Source organism: Oryctolagus cuniculus, chromosome 12, assembly GCF_051225735.1.
Source record: "Oryctolagus cuniculus isolate XC-2025 breed Fujian yellow rabbit chromosome 12, ASM5122573v1, whole genome shotgun sequence".
In the NCBI taxonomy this organism is placed as follows: domain Eukaryota; kingdom Metazoa; phylum Chordata; class Mammalia; order Lagomorpha; family Leporidae; genus Oryctolagus; species Oryctolagus cuniculus.
The window spans coordinates 43,485,643-43,502,166 of NC_142878.1; the positions used below are offsets into that span (position 1 = coordinate 43,485,643).

Here is a 16,524-nt window from a genome sequence, read left to right on the forward strand (position 1 = left end):
TAAGCCCTAATCATCAAGGGTAATTCTTTTACCTATTTTTAGCTTTGGATATTGTTTGAAAAAAGTTTCATTGCTGAAAATTTGAAAACCAATGACCAAAACTATTTCCCAAACAGCATAACTGCAACCCTGTCATTGAATATACACACTCCTAATAACATGTGCCCAACACCTTGGTGTGAAACTTAGGCCAAACTAACTCTTCCTTGTCCATTTCCTTATTCTGTGGTGAAAACTGAAGAACCAAAGGTCATCTCATTTCTATCAACTTACCTAAACAACCCATATGTATTTACTGTACTTAACTACTATCTGCTTATTAGCCTTACGTCAGAAGTTTTAAAGGTACAAAGGTATGTATAGGCAAGAACACTAAGCCAGAGCTACAAAAATATTCAGTTCCCTTCCTAGATCTGAAACCTCCCTCTTCCCCTGACTTGATCCCTCTCCAACACCCCACCTACCTCGTACTCCCCAATCTCCTGGCTCTGGACAACTAAGGGAGGGGAACATGATCTGGGGTTCTATACTGTGATGCTAGAAAGGAATAATCATTTTCATTACACAAACACCAGGTAAGGCTTGACAAATTTGAAAAGATGGGAACACTTGGTGATGGGAACATTAGGAGATCAGATAAGAATCTCAGGAAGGGGAATTACATGGAAACATGTACTTAAAAAAAAATGGGCAAGAATAACTGAAAAGCATTTTCTGCATAAGAAGCTTTGTAGTACCGAAACTGAGGGGATAAAGGCAATTTGCTGTTATCATGGAACTGATAAAAGCAATAGCAATTCAAAGAATTGAAAGATACATATAAGCTGAAATACCTTAGGGTACTGCACAGTTTTCTTTAAATGGCCAGGTGGTAAACATTTTAGGCTTTGCATAATATGACAACACTATCTGTCATATTATTCAACTACACTGTCACAGTGCAAAAGCAGACATGGACACTAACATGAATGAGTGGTTTTGCCAATAAAACTTTAGAGACATGGAAACCAGAATTTCATATAATTTTTACATATGACAAAATATTATGCTTTTCATTTTTTTTCTTCAACCATTCAAAACAAAAGAATCCTAGGAGATGCCTACCAAAATAGCAAAGTTAGATTTAGCCGATAAGCCAAAATTTGCAGACCCTTGAAACAGATTAATGATATCAGGGAAGAGATTATATCTGTGTGAATCCTGAAAAAAAAAAAAAAAAAAAAAAAAAAAAACAACAACAACACATGGATATGATTCTAAAGATAAATTATTACAGGTGTGTGATTACAGGGGTACGACTAAGTACATTAGCCATGCTGGAAGGTAGAGAAATAAGGATGAAGATGTAAAATATAAATATTGGTCTTCAAGGGCAAACAGCGAAGTTAGATCTTATAATAAGCAACAAGGAGCCATTACAGATTAGTCTGCTAAGTAGAACACAATATCAGAGTTGGTGGGGCAAAAAGCCCAAAAAACGGAAAAATACCAAGCCTTGAAGCACCTGAACTAGCACCATAGAATTGCAAAGACAAATCTCAAGACAAAGATAGCTTGATGACTGACTACTAAACATAATCAAGAAAAGATAAATGAGTCAGTGTTTAATAAAAAAAAAAAAATCTGATTTGGCAAAAGATGGTGGTGCCATCTAAGTTTTCATCCTTACTTCCACAGACAAATGAAATTTTAGTACAGAAAAGAAGCAAGGTCAAGATTAAAAATATAAAGTTCAAGATCATAAACTGTAAAATTTGAGAGCACCTAATACTCTGATTTTATAATCAAACATCTCCAGAGTTACGTACTCCATAAATAAAGAGAAATCTGTATCTTTCAATTCCCTAGCCACACATTGGAACATTAATTTTCTACTAGTTCTCTAAATAGGGAATCAATCAGACAAGAATCAGTATCTTGGTTCAGAAGCATTCTAATTTCCTTCTTCAGTATATTTTTTTTTACTTCTAGTTTCTCTTAAAACTAAAAATCAAAGTATGATATACTCTGTCCATGAACAATTACAAAATATGTATCACTAAAACTACTCGAGGCATTATATGTATAAAGGGTCTTCAAAAAACTTCCTGGAGGGGGCCTATGTTATGACATAGGTTAAACCACCTGCCTGCAATGCCAGCACCCCATATGGTCACCAGTTCAAGATTCGATCTGCTCCACTTCCAATCCAGCTTTCTGCTAATGAACTGGAACGGAGGAAGATGGACCAAGTACTTGGGCCCCTGGACCCATGTGGGAGACCTGGATGAAGCTCCTGGCTCTTGGCTTCAGCCTGACCCAGCTCCAGTTGTTGCTTCCATTTTGGGAGTGACTCAGTGGGTGGAACATCTCTCTACCTGTATCTCCTTCCCCTTAACTCTGCCTTTCAAATAAATAAATCCTTTTAAAAAATAATATATCAAACAGTAACTACAATAGTTATGTCAATACATGTATTTCTCCATCACCCCTCCCATCAGCTTTGCATTAATACTTCCCCAAATCTTTGAATTTGGCTAGTAATGTATAAACTGAGGCTCTTACATTTCCACCTTATATTTTATCTTCACCAGCCAATCTTGTCCTACATTTCCCTGTTTTAAGCCCAGTCATTAACTTACCTAAAAGTACTCCCTAACCAATCGTAATGCTACTTCCAAGCAGTATCTCCTTTATACCAATTTTTACATCAACATGTAATGCCCTGCTTATAACCATCTATTCTGTCCAGAACTGACATTTAATTATTCCTAAATTGTTATGCTCTTTCCTTTGCACCAAAGTTATGAATTCTTCTCAAGTGAACAGAATTTTATACTTGCCTGTATCACTCACTGCCTAGCTGCTCAATAAAATTTTGGACAGGGATAATAAAATAGGCTAATTCTAATCTGAAGCTAGAGAAACAAAAATGTTTTATGCCATTAGCTCTTTGAGATGACCAGCTTAAGAGTATAACCAAGTGACACTCTGTAGTCATATTTTAACCATCAAATGACAAAGTTAGCAGAAGTTTTTCCCAAGTAACAGTTCTAATTCTAAAGAGTAAAACCCCAGATATGAGCAAAGGTCAACAATGTGTTTCATTCACTGCAAATCTCAGGCACTGTAGACTTGGGGGGCAGGGGAGAAGGCAATCCCCGTTTGTCTCTTGGTTGAAACCTAAAAATGTTTCTTCTTCTGTGAAGGATTCTCAAAGAAGCCCTGATAGAAACAGTTGTTCTCTGCACTTTTTAGTACTTTTATCTAATTATTCCTTCACAGTTAACTAGCCCTCCAACTAAAATTTGAGCTATACTCTTATTTATCTTGATATTCCCAGGGTCAGGCACATATTAAGTGTTAAATAGAGGCGATCTGAATTAACAAATGACAAACTAAGTTTTAATAAATAACAAATCAGAAGTCTAAAAACTGGCAATGCAAATAAATATAAAACTTCCTTTTAAAAGTTGAAATACTTTTAACATACAAAAATTGAAGCTGCCCTTGGTTTCGGACACTGGATTTTGAGAGAAAGGTTCAAAACATCTAAAGAAACCACAGGGCTTCAAGTAGCAGTCTGAAAAACAAACTTCACACTCTTTAAGAACTGTAAGCACTGATTTTTTGTAATCTCTAATACAGCTTTTCCCAGTCTGACAAAATCAACAAAAAGCCTGAACTTAAATAAAATCTTAATTATTTAACTTACCAAATGATGGATCCTTTATCGAAAATTTTCTTTATGGTTTTTAGAAATCAATTTTCCCTGATATATTTTCAATGTATGTTACAAACGTACAGACATTACCCAAACAGAATACAATGATTCTTGAGTCAATTATATCATCTGCACATCTTCTTGGTGTACAAAGAAAAACTTTATGGATCTGAAGGCACAAGGCAGTTTTAAAATACCACCTATAGAAATTAAAGTTGTGACACTTATTCTATAGCTATCAAGAAAATCTCCATTACAGCATTTCATATTCAAGAAATGAATAGATGGCAACACTTACATTCTGCTAATACTGAAAAAGTTTAGTACAGTTCTCATGAGACTTCACTTTCTATTGAATTAAAAGTTACAAAACTCACTGTAAGCTGTACAGTAACTTCAAATCCAAAGGAATACAAGAATTCCTTTAAAAAATTTTAATTTTCAAGTCAAATATAATTCATTTTTCCAAAAGATTAAGTATATTAAATCTGCCTTTAAACAACAAAGAAAGAAGACAGTTTTCAAAGCATTTAAAGTAAATCATGACACAATTAAGATATTAACTTTACAACATTTAAAAAATTGCTAAATTCATTTAAATGGGGAGGGGCATTACAAACAAAAATCTAAAAGAATTGTGTGACAGTTCTTAAAAATTAACGTACAAAGAATGGTCAAAGAAATGCTGACCTGGGATTAAAAAAACTGTAGCCTACATGTGACAATCAAATCAACTGTTATCTAATCATCCCTGTTGTCTGACTTATTTTGCTTCAAGGCAATCACCTCAATACTTCTGTTTCTTCAAAGTTAAGGCTAGGGGTACCTAGCCTTTCAGTTTGGCATGTTCAGTCCATAAAGTACTTTAATGTCTTTCCAAGTTTCTAATGACCCATACTTAGCTACACTCTTCCTCTACTGTATGCACAGATACAAGGAATTTGGGTTAATGACAGAATACATGAGAGAAAAAAATGAGAAATTTTAAATGGAATGAAAACTTGTTCCGGAAACTGGCTGGTTACACAAACGTTGAATATGTAGACCTAAAATTACTAAGACCCATTTACCAATATTACAGTACAAATAAAGTGGAATTGACACTAAAACATCTCCAAACACATTTTACTGCTGTAACTTGCATCTAGAAGAAATTGCTGGCAGAAGAACCCTCTTATGTGGAGATGTAGAGAAACCTTCCATAAAGTGAACCGCCAATAGCTAACTATCTCCCAGCATTCTGTTCTAAACGAATACTGGTCCTGGATTTAAGTAGAATCGGCACCCCCCGCCCGCGGCGCCCCACACCTGTAGAAGGCAGCACAAGCAGTGACTAGCAAATACAGCAACACATTTCACTGCTTCACACGCGAACGTTTTTTTGAGAAGTCATTATTTCCTACCCATCACAAAAGAAAAAGCAAATTCTCGGTGGGAATTAAACTCAAAAACGCGCGCACTGGCCCATTTTTAATCCAATATATTTGTTGGTCTAGATTTAGAACATTTAAAATGCCATTTAGTAAACATTTGGCCCAAACTGCGGTCAGGGCAGAAGCATCTCTCCTACAACTTTCTGGGAAATTCGACTACTCGTTCGTCCCTACTTTGCAGTACCTTTCCGCCTCGGCCCCCCAGGGACGCACGCCCGGACGCGGGTCTCGCGCCGCCGTGGAGCAGGGCGCGAGGAGGCAGCGAGTGTGTGTCTGGGTGCGTGAGTGCACGCGCGCGCCCGCGCCCTTCCCCACCCCCACCCCGATACTTTTTCTTCCGTGGAAGCCCAGGGAGACCTGGAGGTGATTCTAGCGAAAAACTCCAGCCTCCAAGTCTCAACCCAGCGGCAGTCCAACCGACAGCACTCTGTGTGTGTATATGTGAGTGTGTGTGTGTGTGTGTGTCTGTGCGCGCGCGCGTTGCGCAGCGCAACTTCTCACACCCCAGCCCAAGCTTTCGTAGCAGCTGGAACGCGGGTGAAGGGAAGCCAGGGAGGAGCCGCGGAGATAAGGGAAAAGTGAAAGGGCCCCCCTCTCCCCGAAAGGCGTGTTAAGTTTGCCACCGAGACTGCGCTTCCGCCCATCTGCGCCCACCCCGCCGCCCCCTTCCAGGTGGAACTCGTTAGCAGCAGTCACCCAGCCAACACACCCCGCCACCTTCCCTTCCCCACGTAACCCGCCGAGCCCAGGGCAAGCGAGGGCGGCGGGCGAGAGAGCGCATCGCCGGCCCCCACCAGGCCTCCGCCGACCCCCGGGCCCCCGTCACCTGTGGAGAAAGCGCCCCCTCCCCCGGCCTCTCTGCCCTTCACGCCGACCGTATCCCCGCCGCGGCAGCCGCTCCCCGCCCGGCCTGCGGAGGACAGAGCGCGGCGCCGGGCTCCCCTCCGCGGCCGTGGGGGCCCCAGCGCCTCGAACTGGTTACAACCGGCGGCGGCGACCGAGCGGGGCAGCCGGCGGCGGGAGGGTCCCTGTCGGGGAGCGCAGGCCTGAAGGCGAGGGGAGGGGGGGGGGGTCGCAGGGTCCTACCTAACAACGTCGGTCTCCTCCGGCGCCTCCTCAACGGCAGCGGCCCCGGCGGTGGCGGCGGCAGCGACATTCCTGGGGAGCGCTCCCGCCGCCGCCGCCTCCTCCTCCTCCACTCTGCTAGCCTCTCTTCCCCGGCGCGCTCACCGAGCGCCGCGTCCCTTCAGCCACCTCCCCCCGCCCTCCCCGGCACACACGCCCCGAAACCCTAAGCCCTACGGCTCCCGCTGCCTGGGAACCCACCCTCCCTCCCTCCCCGCCACCAGCGGCGGCCCCGTCCCTCCCCCCTTCCCCTGCGCCCGCCGCCGCGCCGAGCTCAGTAATGGCGGCCACTCGGGCTCCCTCGCGCTGACGGATCTCTCTCCCTCTCTCCCGAACTTTACCTCAGCATCTCTCCCGGCGCGCACCGCCGGAACGCACGCGCGCCCGCGCGCGCAGCCACACACCCGGCCGGGGGGCGGAGCGGCGGCGCAGCCGGGACGGGGGAACGCGCGTCCGCGCGCGCACGCGCACGCGCCTCCCCGTCCCACAATTCCCCCGCCCCCGCCGCCCTCACCTCGCAACGCCTCCCGCGCCGCGCGCCCGGCTCGGCCCCGCCCCTGCCCCCGTCTCCCGGGAGCCGGGGAAGGCACGAGCGACCGAGCCGGAGGGCGGGGAGCGAGCGCGCGGACCCGCGTCCTCGCTCGCGTCCCCGCTCCCCCATTGGCTTCTGCCCCTCCCCCTTCTTCCTCCGCCTCTCCCACCCATTGGTTCCTTCTGGTACTCCATTCCTTCTCACCTTTTCCCTTTTACCCATTGGCGTGAGTATTTTTCCTCAGCTTTCCCCTTTCTCCGCGCTCTGCTCCTCCTCCGTCCCATCCTCCACGCTTTAGGAGCTGCACACACTGCTCGTCCCCGCACCTCCCCGCTTTCTCCCCTGTCCTTCTGTTCCGGTTTCTGGCCGTAACTCAGCGCAAGCCACAGTACTGCAAGGGAACCTGATACAGTGTTAGCCGCTGCAGAACGTGGCAGGGGCACTGACTGCTTCCCGATCGATCCCCCTGTGGTCTCTGAGCAGTAACGAATGCACAGGAGGAAAATAGGCGCCCGAGCCCGCCCGCCCGCGGGGACCTGCTCGCGGGTAAGCTCCTGCGTGTGCCGCCAGCTCCCTGCCTGGGATCGCTCGCCAGCTACGGACAGCACCCGCCCAGGACCTGGGGCCACCGTCACCCTGAAGCCAGAACTCCACGGGAGCAAGAGGAGGAGCCCTTTTCTCCGTCGACTCGGCACGGGGACGCAGGCCCCGGGTTCAGTCTGCCCTTATGGAAGTTGAGGGAGGCGGCGAGACTTGGGGTGGGCTTTAGGGGGCCCAAAAGACCCTGTTCACACACCACTACCAGCCCAACTTTAGGAACTGTCGGCCACCTGGCTTTTTATGGTACTGCCTTAAATATTTCCCGAGACTTATAGAAATTTCACGAGTTTGGGGGTACACGGGGCTTTCGGAGTATTTTTTTCTACTAGGCATTGACACTGAGTAGTAGAATGAAAAAGGACGGTAAAAACCACTGCCTTTTACCGTTGAAGAATCCGAAGTCTTGTGACTTTCCCAAGGTCATCGGAATCTCTTACACCGAGGTCTTAAAATAGTTGCCAGCAGATAAAAGAATGATCAAAACCACAAATCTGTCCCCAAGTCTTGGTAAAGTCTAAAAGAAAGAAAGAATCTGAGGAGAATTTATAGTAGGCGAAAGATTTATTTCCTGCATTGAAAATAGTTTATCATCAGTAAAGATATGCTAAGTCTTTTAAAGTCAACTACTGCTTTCTTATTTTACATAAGGTATTGAAGTTAGCCAAGGTTGCTTTTTTGTGTTATAATGGTGCAGCTGCTGCCAAACAGAAGTACATTGACGGTTTGTCAGTAAAGAAAACAAAAACTGCATGTTGGTAAAAATCTGTTAGAAAATATTTGTCAGTAAATCTGTCACAATATTCCAGCAGAAGTTCTGTTCACTTGTTCCATCCCCCCTCTACACTCTGTATTTCTCAAAGGTAAACTTAATACAGAAAAGCAAAAAAGACCTTTCTAATTTATTTATGTGTCTCTTAACTTCTGAATTTCAAAGAGGCACAAGTAGAATGCCTTACTCCAACCCCACCCTTAGTTAAGTTGGGTCTGTGGGTATTCTTCAAATTAGGGACTGTAGGCATGAAAGAGTTCGCTGAAGAAAACTTGCAGTGGACATAAGAAAAAGAGAAGGAAACTGACCCATCAAAATGTGGTACTAATGCCATAGTTGCCCACATCATTTATATCAGATGGAAAATTAATGTATTTAAATGTACTGTTTTTATATTTTTACTAACAGTCCTTAAAATTACACAAGGCCAATTCAGTGAAAACCTGGTTAAAATGCTTAGTACATATTGACTGCCCACCTTAAAGATACTTTAAAAATTATTTACTAAAGAATCTTAAGTTTTATAACCATGGACGTGTATCAACACAAATCAATGCAGATGTGTCAGGGATTTTAAAGGAAACAACATAAAAAAGGTGTAATCCTCAGTTAGAGGACATAATAGTAGGGAAAAAAGACTCAAAAAAAGGAAAAAAAAAGTCATGGTTTTCAAACAATAATTTTCAGAGTTGATATTATTTTTAGTCTCACGTCATCTGTGGTTATTTAGGGAATCTGGAAATTTAGGACCTGCTTGTTAGTAATCTAAAGCTGCTTCACAGTACAAGAAAGATAGCATTTTTATCATTGTACTTGCTCATTTCAAATAATTTACAGTTTTCTGTGCCAATAAAATTCTGAACATGAGAATTGGGGGCCAAACTGGTGTTGTTAATAATGCTTAGATAGCTACGAGGCATTAAAAAGCAGAAAATATGAAAGGATTAATGGCATCTTTTAAAATTGATGGAGCCATGTCTTCACAGACAAAGCTTTAAAACATCCACCTTCCCCACAGGAAAGGAGAAATTCTGAGAAAATAAAGAATTTCTTCTTTATACATGTATGTGCAAATATAGGAGAGAAATGAAGTATTACTAAGCCCTCAGATCAACTACTAGTCTTATCTGAAATAAAAAAAAAAATTAAGCACTTGTTCTTCTGTACTGGATAATTAAAATCACCCGAAGCTTTGTTCTTCATTTACTTTGAAAAAATTGGCAGAATAAGATTTCAGTCAGGCATTTTTGGTTTTTAATTTAAATATTCTTCTCCACAAATTTCTAGTTCTTCAACACATCCTAATGAAGTATTAATATGCATGGTCTCTTTTGGATCAAAAGAGATGAGAGTCACAAAAAAATGTTATCATAATCCCAACTTCTACCATGAGTAACACTTCAATATCCAAACATTTGATGTGATGGGGCTTCAAAAGAACTTACCCTATAGAAGCTGCTACACCCCCTGCTGGAATTCTTTGATCATAACAATTTTAGCTTCTGTAGCATCAACGAAGAACACATGAAAAGCCAAATAAAGGGCCTTTCCTCTCATGACAGAATTGACCAATACTTTTCCTATCTGACACAAGACATGCTTTTGGAAAACAATGTTAGACTATGATTTTGCCGATAAAAATACACCAAGAAGTTAGAGAATATGTAAATAACTAAGTCAAAGCACTTGTAAGACTGTTTATTGTTTAATTTCCTGATGCATTTCACAATTGATTTCTACCCCTTTTGTATTCATCTCCTGCCAGGGCTTCTCTCTCTGTCCCTGTTTCATATCCTTATGCCTATTGAGGAGGGGGTTAGGTGTGGTGGTATTCCTATAGTTAGGCAAACCATGGTATACCAGTAACCACAGTAGCTATTTGCTAAGTTGAGGTACTTAAGGGCTTTCCTCAAATTTGTTTTATGGCGGCCGATGATATTTCAACATGAAGAAAGGGTGCTAATTATGTATTGGCTGTTACGGGAGAAAATATTTTGACAAGAGTTAAGGTAATTGTTGAGTGTGAGATTGGAACAGGAGGAAGGTGATGTATTGACCTTCCTGGCATTTTGTTCTACACAGCCTTGTTCTGTTGATTTTCCAGAATTGTATTTTGGGACTAAAATCCCAAAGATGGTATCACAGTGTAGCTTCAAAATGTCACGTCCTTGCCACCCTGATCCTAGGATATAACTGAAATAGTGAAGACATCACTCTATTTTTAAATAATTAGTATTTTATAAAGATTATTTGTGATGCAGACTCTTTTTAAAGACATAATTCATTCAGGTCCCACCAGCACAAATACTTTAATTAGACAAAAATCTTCAAGTTATTTCCTCTCACAAAAGGAGGTATTGTTGGGCCATCTGGACCCTCTATTGAGTTTTTATGAACGATCACAGCTTGAATTTAATCAACCCCAATAAGGTTAACCCCATAAAGCTAAAAAATAATTGCAAGGGTTGCTAACTGAAGGATTTGAGTTTTCTATTTGACATTGTTACCACTGTCATTTCTATATCATAACAATGGGAAACAAGAATTTGCACTGCTTGACTATTTAATCACCTAAGCATGATTTTTTGTGAATTTCCCTGTTCCCATTCTCTTTGGCCAAATTTAGACGTGAACCCCTTTAGGTAGGAATCACAAATGCATGTTTGGCTCTGTACATTAACTAGAAGATCATTAATAAAAAGCTCAATAAATGTTTGATAATAATATGAAACTCTCTAGGTTTTATGGATTTCTGTGGATTTATTGCTAACAGAAGGCTTTAGCTTGTATTTTGAAATACCAACTGAGATAATCACTTTGGAAAACACAAATCTTTTAAGGAAATTGCTGAATTAGCCTGTGTAAGTTGAGGTGGATGTCCTTCCTCAAATACAACCTGCATTTCTCCATATAACATCTCTCTAGTAGGTAAATGCAAGTTCCTAGCAACAAATAATTGTGAGTCTGAAACATCAGGGAACATTCTAAAGAACTGGTGCAGCGTAAGGGTTTGTGAAATTGACAATAAGGCGGCTAACCACTTCACAATTAAGGCTCTGTTCATTTGCCCTATTATTTTAAACTACCATAGCCAGTAAATACTTGTTTTGCAGGTCCGTGCTTCTGTATTTTCTCCAAAATGCCACAGGGACAGTGGCTGTTTTTCCAGTTTAATGAATATATACTTCTAAATATTTCCATAGTTCTCAAACTACTATGTAGTTTTCCTGATGGACATACAGCTTCTTTCAAAAACATCTGTTAGGTGGTGAGGAATAATAACACTCACCTTCTTTCCCCAGCTAGGTTTCCAACCTATCTCAGCACAGCCCAGGACATGACAATATTACATCCATTGGTTCTCCCTCTAGTTCCCTTAGGGATGGACACAAAATAATTATTTTTTTTTACTTTTTCATGAACATATGTATGTTAGGAATTCTAAGATTTTACAAACATGGTAACAAAGCAAAAATGATGTAGCCAAAACTTTATACAAAGCTATATGCATACTATAAATTGAATTCTTATAAAATTATACTTAAATGGAGGCATTTGTTTAAAATAATAGGAAATATGTATTTGTTGGCATACAGAAACAGCCATAATATTTTATGTGGGAAAAAAAAACTGAGGCTACAAAGCAATAAAGGCAGTATGATTTTTATAAAAAGAAAATATTTGAAAACAAGATAACAATGTTATTGACTAACATGTTAATAGAGGTTTAATATAGCTGATGGGATTATAGTTGATGTTTATTCTTTTTGTTTTTCTGTATTTTCTAATTTTCTATGATGAACAAGATATTTCTTATAAAATAAGTTTAAATATAGAGGAGTTAAAAGAGAAGAGATAGGGAGAGAGAAGGAGGGAGAGGGAGTGAGAGACTGTGTAAAGCAGGATAAGGCAAATTGTCTTGCAGCAACTGAATCTTCTACTCTTCCTTTTTCTTCTTTTTCCCCACCGTAACTTCTGCTGTAGATATTTCTAACTTGCTTTTTTTTTTTTTTTTTTACTTTCTGATTTTCCATATTCCTTTTCTTCTCTCTCAGTTATCTCTTGGGCATCCTACAAGCTGCCTTGGGCATTGCCTATTTCAGTTTACAGTAACCCCTGATGCAATGGAATGAAATGGTCTAGGCAAACATTATTGCCACCAGTGCATTGTATTGTCTTTGATAGTTATTTTTTAAGTTCTACAGATCAAACCATAATGATTCTCATTTTAGTTTTAATTATATAAATCTGTCACTCAATAGCATTGTATGTATTGTAGATGGTTTTGATGGTCTCATGGCATAGAGTTTAAATTCTGTCCTATAGTGATTCTGTGTTCTAAAGCTTTCAGGTACACATGATAATTTTCCCTAATTTTTTTTTTTTTTTTTTTTTTTGAGACACAAAGAACTCCCATCTACTGGTTCACTCCCCAAAAACCCACAGTGATCTCAGCTGGGCTAGGTGGAAATCGGGAGCTGGACACTCAATCCAGGTCTCCCTTTTGGGTGTCAAGGACCCAATTAGTTGAGGTATCCCTGCTACCTCTTGGGGTATATTAGCAGAAAGCTGGAATCAGGAGCTGGAGCCAAGACTCAAACTCAAGGACTCAGATAGGACACAGGAGTCTTAACCAAGATCTCAACCATCAGTATCAGGCCAAATTCCTGCTCAAGCTTTCTCTAATCTTGATAAAGCTGACTTGATTTTTTCACATGCTCTAGTATTTCCCTTTTGGACTATAAGATTTATGAAACAACATACTCCACTTGGATGGTTTCTCATCTGGATTTACTGACACGTGGGTTACCTGTGGATTCCACCGCTCCATGTGACTGACAGCTGCTTGTCCAACTTAGGGCTTTCCTCCTGTAGAGCTACACCCTCCTCAGCATAGCTGATTAATAGTTTAAAGAAAAGATAAAAATGGTCTTTCTACAGTATAAATAAATTATGTACAAATGAGTCTATAATGCAAAGACCACTGAACTGGGGCGTCAGGAGACCTGAATTTCATCTCAGGTTCTACTTACTGTGTGATCTTTGGAAGTCATCAGACCTCCCTGAGCCGAAGTTTCCTCTTCTATTCCCTTTCTGTCTTGTCTCAGGCCCTCTACAAAGATTAAAAAAATGTTTAAAGGCAAACTTCATCCTGATGAAGCAAAGTAAGTGTATATTCATCCCAACTCCATTCCCCAAATCTATTTCATTAGGTTTGGAGTTCCAGATTTCCCAGAAGAAGCCTATCCCATTTGTGTTACAAGGTCAACTGTTTTGCACCTTCTTTGCTGAAAGGTTGCCTTGTGCTTCCTAAGCACACAGTTCTTTAAGCTCTCCAAACGTGTTCATCACTTTGCTTCTTAAGCAATACAATTCACAGCACCCAGTAGCTCAAACTAGATCCCCGTAACTCTGGTTAGCAATGTATTCAGGCCATGTCTTTTCTCCTTGGTGCCCATTTAATTAGTCAAGTTTCCATTCTTAGCCTCAGTCAACCACTAATCTACTTTCTGTCTCTATTCTAGACACTTCATATAAAACAGATCATGCAATATGTGATCCTAAGGATTTGGCTTCTTTAATTTAGTATATTTTTGAGATTCATATATGTTTTAGTAAGCTTCAGTAATTCTTTCCTTTTGATTGCTGAATAGTATTCCATTGAATGAGCATACTACATTTTTTATCCATTCACCAGTTATTGATATATAGATTGTGTCCACTTTTTGGTTATTACGGACAATGCTGATATGAACAACGATATGCAAATGTTTGAATCAACAAGTGTTTTCACTTCTCTTAGGCAAATACTTACAGGTAAAATTGATGGGTCATATGATAAATTTATATTAAACTTATAAGAAAATGCTAACCATTTTCCAAAGTGACTGGATCATCTTATATTCTCTTCAGCAATGTGTGAGTATTCTAGTTTCTCCACAATCTGGTCAAAACTTGTTTTCATCTATTTTATTAGCCATTTTAGTAGATGTGAAGTGAGATCTCACTGTGGTTTGAATTTACATTCCCCTATAAACCAGGTGATGTTTTCATTGCTTTTAGTCACTGGTACCTCTTCTTTGATAATATATCTTTTCAAATCTGCCCATGTTTAAACTGGGTTGTTAGTTTTATAACTGAATTGAGCTCCATTGGACCTTAAATTCTGGGACTGAATTTTCAAAACAAATCCCTAAAATTTTTGCTAATGTATTGATGACTTTAATATTTTTTCCTGAAACACTTCTCAAGAATCATCTCCTTGCATATTTGCAGTTCCTTTTTCCAAACTTGCACAAAATCATAAAATATACAAGGTCACTGAGTAAAATACTTGCTCATGTAGTACATTCTTAGAGATAATACGTGGTTGTTTAGATTTTCTTTCCCTATTGCTCCTTGCTGAAACACAACAGCTTCATGCCAGTTATCCTCTTTGATTTTGTTGTAGAAACAATATATTCATTCTGTCTGAAAATCTGGGCAAAGGACTACTAAACAGTAAGCAACATGCTTCCTGATCCACTTAGAACTGGGATCTCAGTCTCAATCACATGAGCCTTTAGCCTTTTGAGGCACATCAATCAAAAGTGGATGACTACAACTAACCTTCTTCTCCAGGGTGTCTAATTCATTTTCAGTTAGTGTCTTTGAAAGTGAGTTAGCTCTTTTAAGCCAAGGGAGTACAATTTTAGAGTAGTTCAAAGTGATCTTTTCATTTGATACCTCAAAATACTGCCATGCCTTTTAATATTTTGCAGTGCAAGGCAAGTTCTTAGCCCCAAAGAAATCATGTGCCACAGTGATTTGGGGATTAGGAAGAAAAGAGGTTACTGTAGTTTGGATACTCACTTCTGATTTATTATGTGTACATCCACAGTGTGGCCTGAAGGTTCATGTTACCGTGGTACATATACCAAGTGTCACCCTAATTCTAGTAAAAGAGCTCTGGCTTTGACAGTGTTCTGTATGCTTGCCCTGTAATGGAACAGGGTGCTGACAATTCTTTGAATCTACCTTCAGGTAAAACTTCACCATCCCCAATCATCTCACCGGTCAACTCACTGTCATCAACTGCCACAGCCCACCATTCAGATGAGCATTTTTAGCTATATCATCACAGGAATAGTTATTTGCAAAGTGATTTCCTGATCAGTCATTATGTAAACCTGCAGCTTAGAACATGGGCCTTTCAAACTCTCCTAAACACAGAGAATAAATACTCTGTAAGTTACTAAAAGGAACTGTCCTCATTTGAAAATGAAAAGTGTTCATACAAAAAAGAAACACTTCAGGAACTGACAACCTAGAGATCCAGGAACTCTCCTCAGACTCCTAGTTCTACTCAACTGATAGAAATTTTAGTTTAGTTTTTTTTTCTTTCCATTTCTCTCGAAAGGCAGAGAGAAATTAAGAATCTTCCATCTACTGGTTTACTCCCCAAATGCCTGCAACAGCCAGGCTGGCCAGGCTGAAACCGGGAACTGGGAACTCAATCCAGGTCTCCCACATGGGTGATAGGGACCCAAGTACCTGAGATCCCTAAAATACTTCAACCATCACCTGCAGCCTCCCAGAGAATACATTAGCAGCAAGCTGGGATTGGAAGCAGAGCTGGGACTTAAACCAGGCCCTCTAATATAGGATACAGGCATCCCAAGTGTTGTATTAACTGCATTGCAAAAACACTCACTCCTGTTTTAGTTTTCAGTTTAAGTTTTTTGAGAACTCTTATTTGTTTAAAAGTGATATATATATATATATATATAGGGGCCGGCACTGTGGTGCAGCAGGTTAATGCCCTGGCCTGAAGCGTTGGTATCCCATATGGGTGCCGGTTCGAGACCCAACTGCTCCACTTCCAATCCAGCTCTCTGCTATGGCCTGGGAGAGCAGTAGAAGATGGCCCAAGACCTTGGGCCCCTGCACCCATGTGGGAGACCTGGAAGAAGCTCCTGGCTCCTGGCTTCGGATGGGTGCAGCTCCAGCCACTTCGGCCAACTGGGGAGTGAACCATCGGATGGAAGACCTCTCTCTCTTTCTGCCTCTCCTCTCTCTATGTAACTCTTTCAAATAAATAAATAAATCTTAAAAAAAAAGTGATATGTATAATATGTAAGCAGGTTATGGGTAACTATTTCTAGTTTACTCTTGATTATTTTATACATGAGATCTTTTTTGGGTTTTATAGATTTTGGAAATGTTTTATACATTTTGGAAATTCAATATGATTTCAAAATGGAACAAATAAATATAAAGTACACAAATAGTTAAATAGCCTTAAAGGAAATATGCAAAAATGTTAGCAGTGATTATCTCACAGCAATTTTCTAAAATATATATTCATCTTACACACTTTCTT

The 16,524-nt window shown here is 40.7% G+C and overlaps 1 protein-coding gene across 8 annotated transcripts in view; it reads right to left on the minus strand.

Annotated features, from left to right (window-relative positions):
• ARHGAP5 (Rho GTPase activating protein 5) overlaps positions 1 to 7,445 on the minus strand; it is a 90,079-nt gene extending 82,634 nt beyond the window's left edge. For 3 of the 8 annotated variants that reach the window (XR_011380769.2, XM_051822155.3, XM_070053778.2), the window contains exon 1: positions 6,603 to 6,739. The gene's annotated coding sequence lies outside the window, so the exon portion shown is untranslated. Of the gene's footprint in view, positions 1 to 6,222; positions 6,441 to 6,602; positions 6,740 to 6,775; positions 6,942 to 6,997 lie in introns of those variants that run through there. The other 5 variants (XR_011380768.2, XM_002718129.6, XM_051822156.3 and 2 more) reach the window with 3 other exon arrangements.
• Between the last annotated feature and the right edge of the window lie 9,079 nt (positions 7,446 to 16,524).